The following is a 10,230-nucleotide window of genomic DNA, read 5'->3' as shown; positions in this document are numbered from 1 at the left end:
TGAAATGTAGCCTAATCCAGTGGGTGTCTCTGCAGTGACAGTCTAGCTTAAATGTTTCTGCGCATTCCATGTGCCGTGCCTTCTAGAAACTTCCACTGATTACAGGCAGCCTGCTTTGTGGTCAAAGGCACATTCAAATAAAAGGCCACAGCACCAGCCGCTAAAGTGCTAGCCACTAATTCCCCCTTTAGGTTCTATAGCCTGGCCTGGAATAGAACACGGCCTCTTTAATTGACTAACCAACGACAAACTTGCGATTTCGATAAGAGCGAGCCAACCTTCTATCAATTGCTGGCTAGCACATTCTGAATGACATAAATTATGGCTATATGTTGTGTTTTGAACCAAAATATCCATGACACTGGACAGGGTTCAATAGCAAACAGCTTGTTTTATGCAACTAGATGAATGATCTTTGTTGGCTATTTCAAAGATGAACCCAATGAAACTTGTTTCTCTTCTGAGTTGCTCAGGGAGGGAATTTTCCAGGAAACTTTCAAAAATCTGAGATTTTCCTGGAATTTTCAATCTCATGACACATTAAATTCAATCTGAGGAGGAGTGTTCTCGAGGGAAGAATAAGCTAGCTGTGGTCGAGACAGATACAGTATAAGATATACTAAATAAATACAAATAATAAAGCTAGTGCAACCTGTTAATAAGTTTAAGAAGTCAATTGATTTTCCACATGGGTAATATTGGTGTTTGATATCTTATGTGATTATATGAATTAAATAATATTTACAAAAGAAGACTAATCATCCTTTGTCAATTTGAAAATCTAAGAGTTTTGTTTACCTTATTTTAGTCAAAGGATGAAGCTAGTGGACACGTGGGCAAAGAGAGTTTAGGTCGGTTATGTAGAATATTAAGCTTTTGCACCTTACAGTAAGTTATTTCCTGCTTTCAGGGGAATTAAATTCACCCAAGAAAAACCTAAGGGTTAAGAACTAGGCCTGCTAAGACATTTAGGCCAGTCAAAGTAATTAAAAAAAGGCCACAAAAAGACGCATTTATGAAAATTGACTTTTAATATGTATTTTCTTTTGGAGTTTAGGTGGCACCTCTCTCTTTAAGGTGAATGAATTTTTAAAGCTACTAGAAGAAATAATATGAAAAATGTGTGAAAATTCTTTATTTGTTGTAACTCTGTTTTGACTTCATGGTTCAGGACATGTTCAGTAGAACAGAACAGAAAAGAAAATGTAAACATAAAACTATTTTGCATACAGTGGGTTCAGAGAGTATTGAAACCCATTCACCTGGATTTGGGCAGTTTATCGCATTCTTCCTGGCAGATCCTCTCCAACTCCGTCAGATTGGATGGGAAGCGTCTGTGAACTGCCATTTTCAGGTCTCTCCACAGATGTTCTATGGGGTCTGGGCTTTAAGGACAGTAAAAGACTTTGCCCAAAGCCACTCCTGCGTTGTTTTGGCTGTATGCTTTCGGTCATTGTTATGCCGAAAGGTGAACTGGCACCCCAATCTGAGGCTGCAATCATCTGTCCCGCAATTCTGACTTGTCTCCCTGTCACTGCCGCTGTGAAGTGCCCCCATAGCATGATGCTGCCACCACCATGCTTCACCGTAGGGATATTAGCCAGGTAATGAGTAGTGCCTGGTTCCCCAGACATGGTGCCAAATTGTTGTCTCGTCAGACCAGATAATCTTTTTCCTCCTGCTCTCATAGTCGTTTAAAATCCATTTGGCAAACTCAAAGTCGGCTGTCATAACCCTTTTACTCAAGAGTGGCTTCAGTCTAGCCACTCTACTGTGAAGGCCGGATTGATGGAGTGCTGCTGAGATGGTCTGGCTTTGCTTTGTTGCTTTGGCAACATAAACTTTATCTTGTCATGCCAATAAAGCATATGGCTCTGTTACAGTGACCGATGGGTTCTCAGTTACCTCCCTGATGACAAAGACCCTTCATGCCCAGTTACTGAGTTTGGCCGGACGGCCAACTCTAGGAAGAATCTTGGTGGTTCCAATCTTCTTCCATTTCAGTTATTGAGGCCACTGTGCTCCTGGGAACACTCAAAGCTTTAGAAATTTTTATACCCTTGCCCTGATCTATGCCTCGCCACAATTGTATTGCAGTGGTCTGCAGAGAGGTCTTTGGTCTTCACGGCTGCACCTGACCACTATTTGAAGTGCCACAGTAAAGGGTCTGAAGACTTATGTAAAAGAGCAATTTCTGTTTTAGATTTTTAATACATTGGAAAAACATCTTCACTCTGCCATTATGGCTTATTGAGTGTAGATTGATGGGCAATAATGGCAAAAAAAAAATCTATTCACAACGCAATAAGGTGTGCATGGTAAAGTGGTCTGAATACTTTCTGAAGCCACAGTATATGATGAAAATATAAACAGTGACTAATTTTTAATGTGCCATAAATGTTAATGTGCCAAAAAATTAGGCACATTAACACAAAGTCACAAGAATTTGGATTCATGTTTTTTCATTCAAAAAGTTACGCACATGCATTAACGCAAGACTGTAATTGTTTGGTTTACAATAAATCAAATAGATCCAATACACAAAAAAAAAAAGACATACAAACAATTAATGAAAAATATTGTTAACTGTATACGTTCCCAAAAACTCAATCGTCTCTAGCTAAGAAGCAGAAAGGAATAAAGACATACTACGATACGGAATATCCAATGTCACTGTTTTGCCTTTGATAATGCCACTTAATGAATACTTGTAAGATTCACGATTCCTACTGCTAAAGATTCAGGTTTCATCTTTAGCAGTAGGGAGACAATGTTAAAAATGTGGAGTATGGTGTGCGTATAGAGTTTGCTGTAGTGTGACAGTTTACACAGCCCTGGGTTTACACAGCTGATGTAAAAATGCTCGCTATGTCCAACCAGTCGTGTTCTCTGGGTTTCCTGTCCTCATGTAGCTCAGAGGATGAATGATGAAGGACTGGCAGCTCATCAATAAAAAGGGAAGGTAATTACCCTCCTTTTTAAGAGTTGTGTTTGCTTCAAGCTTCCCCCATACAAACAGCTAGGTTCTTATTTCATATTTCATGCACTTTGAAGCTGAACAAGCCTGGAGGAGGGAAGGGAGGGGGGGCGGAAGGCTTGCCTCTGATCTCAGAGTAGGTGAGTCTGCATGCAGGGTGGAGCAGAGCAATGCCAGCAGCCTTTAGAAGATTTACACCTGTGATAGAAAACTGAACATTTTGCTCAAACTTATTTTTTCAATTTAAGATTCTTTTGAGGCGGCATGGATGGTGCAGTGGGTAGCACTGCCGCCTCACAGCAAGGAGGTCCTGGGTTCGAATCCTGGTCGGCCGGGGCCTCTCTGTGTGGAGTTTGCATGTTCTCCCCGTGTTAGTGTGGGTTTCCTCCGGGTACTCCGGTTTCCTCCCACAGTCCAAAGACATGCAGGTTAGGCTGATTGGAGAGTCTAAATTTCCCGTAGGTGTGAGTGTGTGAATGAATGGTGTGTGTGCCCTGCAATGGACTGGCGACCTGTCCAGGGTGTATTCCTGCCTTTCGCCCAATGTATGCTGGGATAGGCTCCAGTTCCCCTGCGACCCAGTTCAGGATAAGCGGGTTAAGATAATGGATGGAAGGATGGATGGATTCTCTTCAGAGAATGATACGGTCAATAGGTTGCTACCAATCAAGCCAAAGTGTCTGATAATTGTGAACACAACAAACATACCAACACCTGTGTGTATACAGTACACACACACACACACACACACACACAGACACAGATACAGACACATACACACACTAGATGTTCATACGTGAGACCTGCAGGAGAAAAACGAAGCTGAAATTAGTAGAACATTAGTCACCTCACAGACCCTTCTCACAACAATAGTAACCAACAGTACTCACCTCCTGACCTTTGACCTATCGAGCCAATGCAACTATACTGCATGAACAGGTGCAATAGTTTGAATATGTTTGCCAGGTCCGTCGTCTAACAGCTGAGCTGAGTCTAGCATTTCTCACATGGCTAATGACTCTTAAATATGTCTGTTATCCTTCTTTATTCAGCAGCTGCACTTTCTGCGCTGTATTAAAGCGCTTATGTGCTTCATCTTGTAAATCACACAGGATAAGTGCCTTTGCTTAATGGTTGTAGAGTAATGCAACGCACAATTTAGACGTTTATTGCAGCTGCACGGCTAATGTAAACTGCATGCCATATCTTACGGTCAGAGGGCGGGTTTGTAGTGGGATGCTGTGAGGATGGAGTATGTGCGATTCGTTTCACAAACAGCCTGAAACGCAGCTGCACGCATGTAGCACATAGCAGGAGCCACATTTACAAACCTGAGGACCTGGAGCTCTTTCCAATCGCTTATTTTTCACCTCCTTATTGAACTCCCTTTCCTTCTTGGTCTCCTTGCTCCCGTCGGGTGGAGGCGTGAAAAAGAAGTCAAGACGGGAACATTGTGAAAACGTGAATGGAATGTTCTCGCTCCTTCAAATGTCAGGTACAGGGGGATGGGTGTAGGAGAGGAAGAAGAGGATATTCTCCTAGTATTAACCCCTTAATAAAGTGAGAGCCAAACCCCTGCAGAGTGAGTGCCCCCCACACACACACATACACACGGGCACAGTCTTACACATGCTTGCATGCACTCTTGTGTGTGCAAACACCCTCAGCAGCGTGAATGCAACACACTCTTAAACACACAGACACACCACGCTTTCACATGTGCATGCTCATGCTGCAAAAACTGAAATTCACCGTAACATAAGTACAGCCTCTTTTAAAGCCATGGTTTTACATACAGAATTAGGGCATAACTAACCATACTCTAGTTCTCACCAAGTCCCACCAGTAGATAGAACGTAACTCATAAAACAAATAGCAAGACAGAATATCTCTCCTAGTGGATTTTGTATGCTGATATATGTCCCTTTCTTCTGTGTATGAAGCCTTGCAGCGTATGATTATAGAGATTCCATAATAAGCTCAGTATTCTATTACATCAACAGCAGGATCACCTCATTAGCATTCTGGCTTTCAGCTTTATGCTCGTATGGTAATTTTAAATTCATTATCTTTATTTCAGAGCTTTAGAGAGACATTTCATTCAAGTAAAAATCCTCTCCTGTACAATCTTCAGGGCCTGGCTTCACGGTATTAATTCTGTTTCACTCGAGTGTGGCATCTTCACCGTTACCTTAGGAATGAAAAAGGGCTGAGTCATCTCCAGATTAAGATGAATTAGACACATTTGTCTGGAATGATGCAAAAGCAACAACAGCTTTGAGGTCTATTCTCACTATGAAACAGTTTACCTCAATTACCATCATTTATCATACTTTTAAAAAATGTTACCCCAGCTAATTAAATTTTGCATTTTTACATCATTTACAGTTCTCAGGATGAAGAAGTTATGCATGATTTTAGGCCTTGATGCATCTACGCCCTCATTCTCAACCTCGCCCGCCAACACCCCCAGGATGATTCTGGCTGTTGCAGACTAGTGTTATAGCATTGAGCTAAGAAAACCACAGTCTAATATGATTCATAAAACATCTGCTTTTGTAGTATCTTTCCACTCTAGCCATTTAGCTAGCTTTTCAACTGACGTTACTCATTGTTGTGGTGATACTTGATTTCAGTCTGCCTCTAGCCTGCCTGGAAGGAGGCACAATTCTGTAAGATAAGCACATATTCTCACAACCACATCAATTCATTCTCACTTTTATTTTTTTATCAGACATCTTAAGTCTTCTGAAAGTCTGCAAGGCGAGGCATAAGCTCCCTGCTCAGGAGAGGAAATAAGCTGGTAGAATCTCATGAAAACATAAGCAGTAGTACTGTGCAGAGGGACCCAGCGATCATGGCCTGCCAGCTGATGTCCAAAACTTAATTTAGCTAGCTAAAAACGGCACCTACCTGCTGTAATGATACCAAACACCAGCCAGCCACCTGCTTAATGGTTAGCCACCAAACCTCTCTTGCAAGCCCAGCTCACCACTGTAATAGCCAATCCATACACATCTTCTCTCGCCTTCCTTCCATTGGATCATAGAACGTATGAGTTCAGCGTATTGGACACATGCTTTTAGATACAGTACAAAAATAAAAAAGGCTCACACCCAGAAGCAGCTCAAGGAGTTTTCTGAATTAAAAAATGAGACACAAGGTATTGGGCAGAAGTGAACACAGGTTGTCAGTGTGTGGTAGTAATGACTGAGCATGATTGTTTTATAATATTTTTAAGGTGAAAATCCTGCACAGTATGCCTTTAAGGATCAGGAAATGAATGTAAAAGCAAAATCATACCTGGACCTCCCAAAGGCTAAAACAGTAGATAGACTTCAGGAAGCTGAACCTCACATCTCTGTGACTGCAATGACCTGGAGTAGCTTATTGATTACCTATTTGGAAACATCAGAACTGGACTCTGTGTATTTTTGAACTGAATAACAAATTATACACAAAAGCTCCTCAAATATGAGTATTAGTGAAATTGTGTTGATTTGAAAATCTGCTGTTGTGGATGTGAAATTATCCACAAACTCACAGCTTTTCTAATGTGTTATCACAGTTTCTCCCTTCATCCTGTCCACAGACGTACACAAGGGACTTACTGAAAGGTTGGTCTTTTCTGTTAGCAGCTCACAGAGTTTGCTTTCATACTGTTGGATCACAGCCCAGGAACGGAACTAATAACTGTCTGGCTTTAGCTGTAGCAGCCCTTGCTACATATATTTCAGATAGAGATGTATGAATCCCATTAGGGGAAAAAGCCAGTCATTCATGCAGAGCTTGTGTCTTTGTGGTTGGGGTTTCTCAAAGGTAAATATAATGATCCCTAAGAATGGAATTTTTTGATAAATTTGTTTGACCATGACCTGGCCTGAGATTGAGTCGTCAGTATAAATTCCTGCCGAAGGTTAGTCTGGTAGAAGAGAAGCTTTCAAGGAGACAGATCGTTGGACTGCTGCAAAAGCATCTGCTTCCCTCAAGTGGTCACTATGAGTATTGCGTTTCCTTTACATTTTGGAAACGTGGGTTTTCACGGCGTCCACAGCAAAATGGTTAAAAGCTAGCGGAACATATCAGGTTAGTTTGTGTTTTTCGGTGCAGGCCTCCGCACCCTGTTGCGCCGGAAGGTCTGAAGAGCTCACGGACGGCTCCTCTCATCCCGCGTGACGCCTGGCCGCCTGTCAGACCTCCGCCGACGCGGCGCCCTAATTAGCGCCATGCCGCTGCTCCTTTCTCCAGCTCGGGACTGGGGTCACCGCCACCCTCTGGGGTGCTGCAGTCCCAGCTGAGGCATTACTCTGCAATGGTTCAGTGAAACACACAGCTGTGTAAACACATAATGGAGGCCTTACTTTCACTGGGGAGAAACAATGCATCTGTGTAATGTTATACACGCTAAATACACAATGCACAATAGTATATATACGCTAAACACAATCACGCAGTAATACATTGGCTGAGTACGTAATACGTAAAAACACGGAGAAATTATTCATACTGATGCACAGGAGCCTACATAAGCCTACATACTGATGTTTACATTACAACCATGGTGAAACCAATGAGTAAAAATGTGTTTAAAGACATTTATGTTGAAAAATGCATTGCATTGGAAAATAGCGATGCCATTTTTGGTAATTTGATAGGGAATAGGATAGGGAACGAGTCAATGAATATAAATGTGTTTGAAGACATTCATGATGAAAAATGCTTTTCAGCGGAAAATGGTAGAATGCATGAGGCTATAGACTTGAGACTTTTTTTCCAAAAACATGGAAAACATTTATGATGGACCTTTTTGATGCAAATGGACAGGAAATAATGTTTACATTACAACCATGGTGGAAACAAATGAAACGAATGAATAAAAATGTGTTTTATGATGAAAAATGCATTTCAGGAGAAAATATGCAGAATATATATAAGGCTCCATAAATGTCTTTTGTCCAAAAATGGTGCTTTGATAGTTTGATACAGGTGGTTAGGGAATGATGTTCACACAACAACCATGGTGAAATCCATTACAATGCATTTCAGTGGAAATCGGCAAGATACATAAGACAAAAATCTTATGTCAAAAATGGTTGAAAAATTGCTCATTTCCATTGTAGTCAAGCAGATATAAGCTAAATATGTGTGTTAAAAATGTTTTCTTTATTTTTCAAACCAAGGTCTAAGATATAAGATATACTTTATTGAATCCTGCATTTGACTCATTATAGTTACCTACAGTAGGAGTGGTGGGCAGCTACAGTGCAGTGCCCGGTGACCAACTCCAGTTCTGAGGCCAGTGCCTTGGTCAAGGGCAATGGCAGGAGCACTCCTAACATGACATGCATGTCTTTGAATGCTTAAATTAAATGTTTAGATTTTTCTAAATGTTTACTTCTGAAACAGAGATATATTATTTAATGAATTTGAATGTGTAGTTTTTGAAAATCAGATTTTACATTGAAATAAAAAATGTAGCCTTTATTTGTCAATTAAATCTCAGAATATGAAATAAAAGGTTTATTTAGCACGTCTCTTAATAAATCTGAGGGGGGAAAAGTCATATTTAGCATAAGAAGGAAATGCTGTATTTCGGCTAAATTTGTACCTGTGCAGTCAAAAAGATCACAAAAATATGTGTTTCCTCTGTAGAACAGAGTGACGAAACACACTCCACATTTTTATCACAGAAAGTAAACAGAATTATAAGCGGAACTAAGCACATTGAAGTTAATATAAATTGTATTAGATTACGTACTGTGAGGGATATAAAGTTGCTGCTAAACATTTCAGGAGCTGCATCTCTGAGCTGTTTTATAAAAATTACCAGAAATTAAAATAATCCGAGCTGTCGGCTCACAAGGCCGCATGCTGAGGCCGGCACAGAACCAGCCACACCTGTTCTCATTGTTTCATCACTCCTCCTAGTGTTCCCATGTGGTTATTTATGGATGAATGTATGCAACGTCTGTGCAAAGGCACCATATTACAGCGTATCGCAACGGACTTGGTTCAGGAACTGAACTGGGCTTGCAGCCAGAAAGTTGCGAGTTTGAATCTGGGTCAGGATGCCGCTGTTACAGCCTCCAGGAAGAAAATACATTTTGGGTACTACACATGTGTACTCTTTTTCTTTTGTTTTAATCATTATCTTAGGGAATAAGCAATTCACAAAGCCTGAAAATCTGATTACATAGTTTGAATGCCACATGGCTTGCACACTGTACATTTAGGCCCTAGTCAACAAAGGCCACGCACATGGAGTGGAACCAACAGAAAATCGTCAAGCAGCGCGAGCTTGACAAACACACATCAAACGTCAGTGGGAGGAGCCGTACCGTACGCTCCATAGGGCAAGCTGTTGCGCTCCGGGAGACGTAATGAAGCGTGAATCAACGGGCGCGTTCGCGGCTCCGTCGCATCGTCATCACCCCGCTACGCAGCCGGGGCTCGCGAAGTGCATCCCCGCAGTCCCACGCCCGCCTCCATCCTCAGAGGTGTCAGCCTTAATCACGGACCAGAATTAGTGTGCGAGCTGCTCCGTGCGGGTGGATAAATCCCGTGCCAAATCCTGTCTCTGAAACAACGAATGTGTGAAGTGACTCATAGTGTTCTCATTCTCAATCATGGGATAGGGGCGTCTGTGTGTCACAGGTTTCTGGCAGACCATCGTAGGAAGGAAGACAGGTAAACCTGTGAAATTGCTGGAAAGAAAATGTGCAAAGATTTGTGTGTTTATAATAGCGTGGAATTCAAAGACAATAGAACTTCAGGCTTATAAAACATTTTATAAGCCTGAAGTTGGAGCTTATCATTACCTCCATTCCAGTAACTATAACTGACCTTTTTTAGATGATGATCAGCATGGCCCCTCTTAAAAATCATATTACAACAAAAGATGAACATTTAAGGGGAGGACAGTGTATTTGTGTCACAAGGTATTTAACATGTTTTTCCTCCTTGAGGATACAAGTATAAGCGTACCGGTCTGAGTTGTCCTCCAATCTGAAGTCTATTTGATGAAAATGATAATGTGTTTCAACCAATAGACACTAAGGGGCAGTAGAACCTTGTTTTCAATCCAATCTGTTCGGCACAGACTGACCCAATCATGCATTTATTTGAGACAAGCAAAGAAAAATAGATGCAATGTGTTGTTCAATTCAATGCATAAGACAATTCTATCTTTATATGAAAAATAAATAACCATTAATGTCTGATTCCATACACTAGCGATGTTCACTCAGATGGGA

Source organism: Conger conger, chromosome 16 (genome assembly GCF_963514075.1).
Source record: "Conger conger chromosome 16, fConCon1.1, whole genome shotgun sequence".
Lineage (NCBI taxonomy): Eukaryota > Metazoa > Chordata > Actinopteri > Anguilliformes > Congridae > Conger > Conger conger.
The sequence above is the reverse complement of the archived record's forward strand: the minus strand, read 5'-3'. Positions refer to the sequence as shown.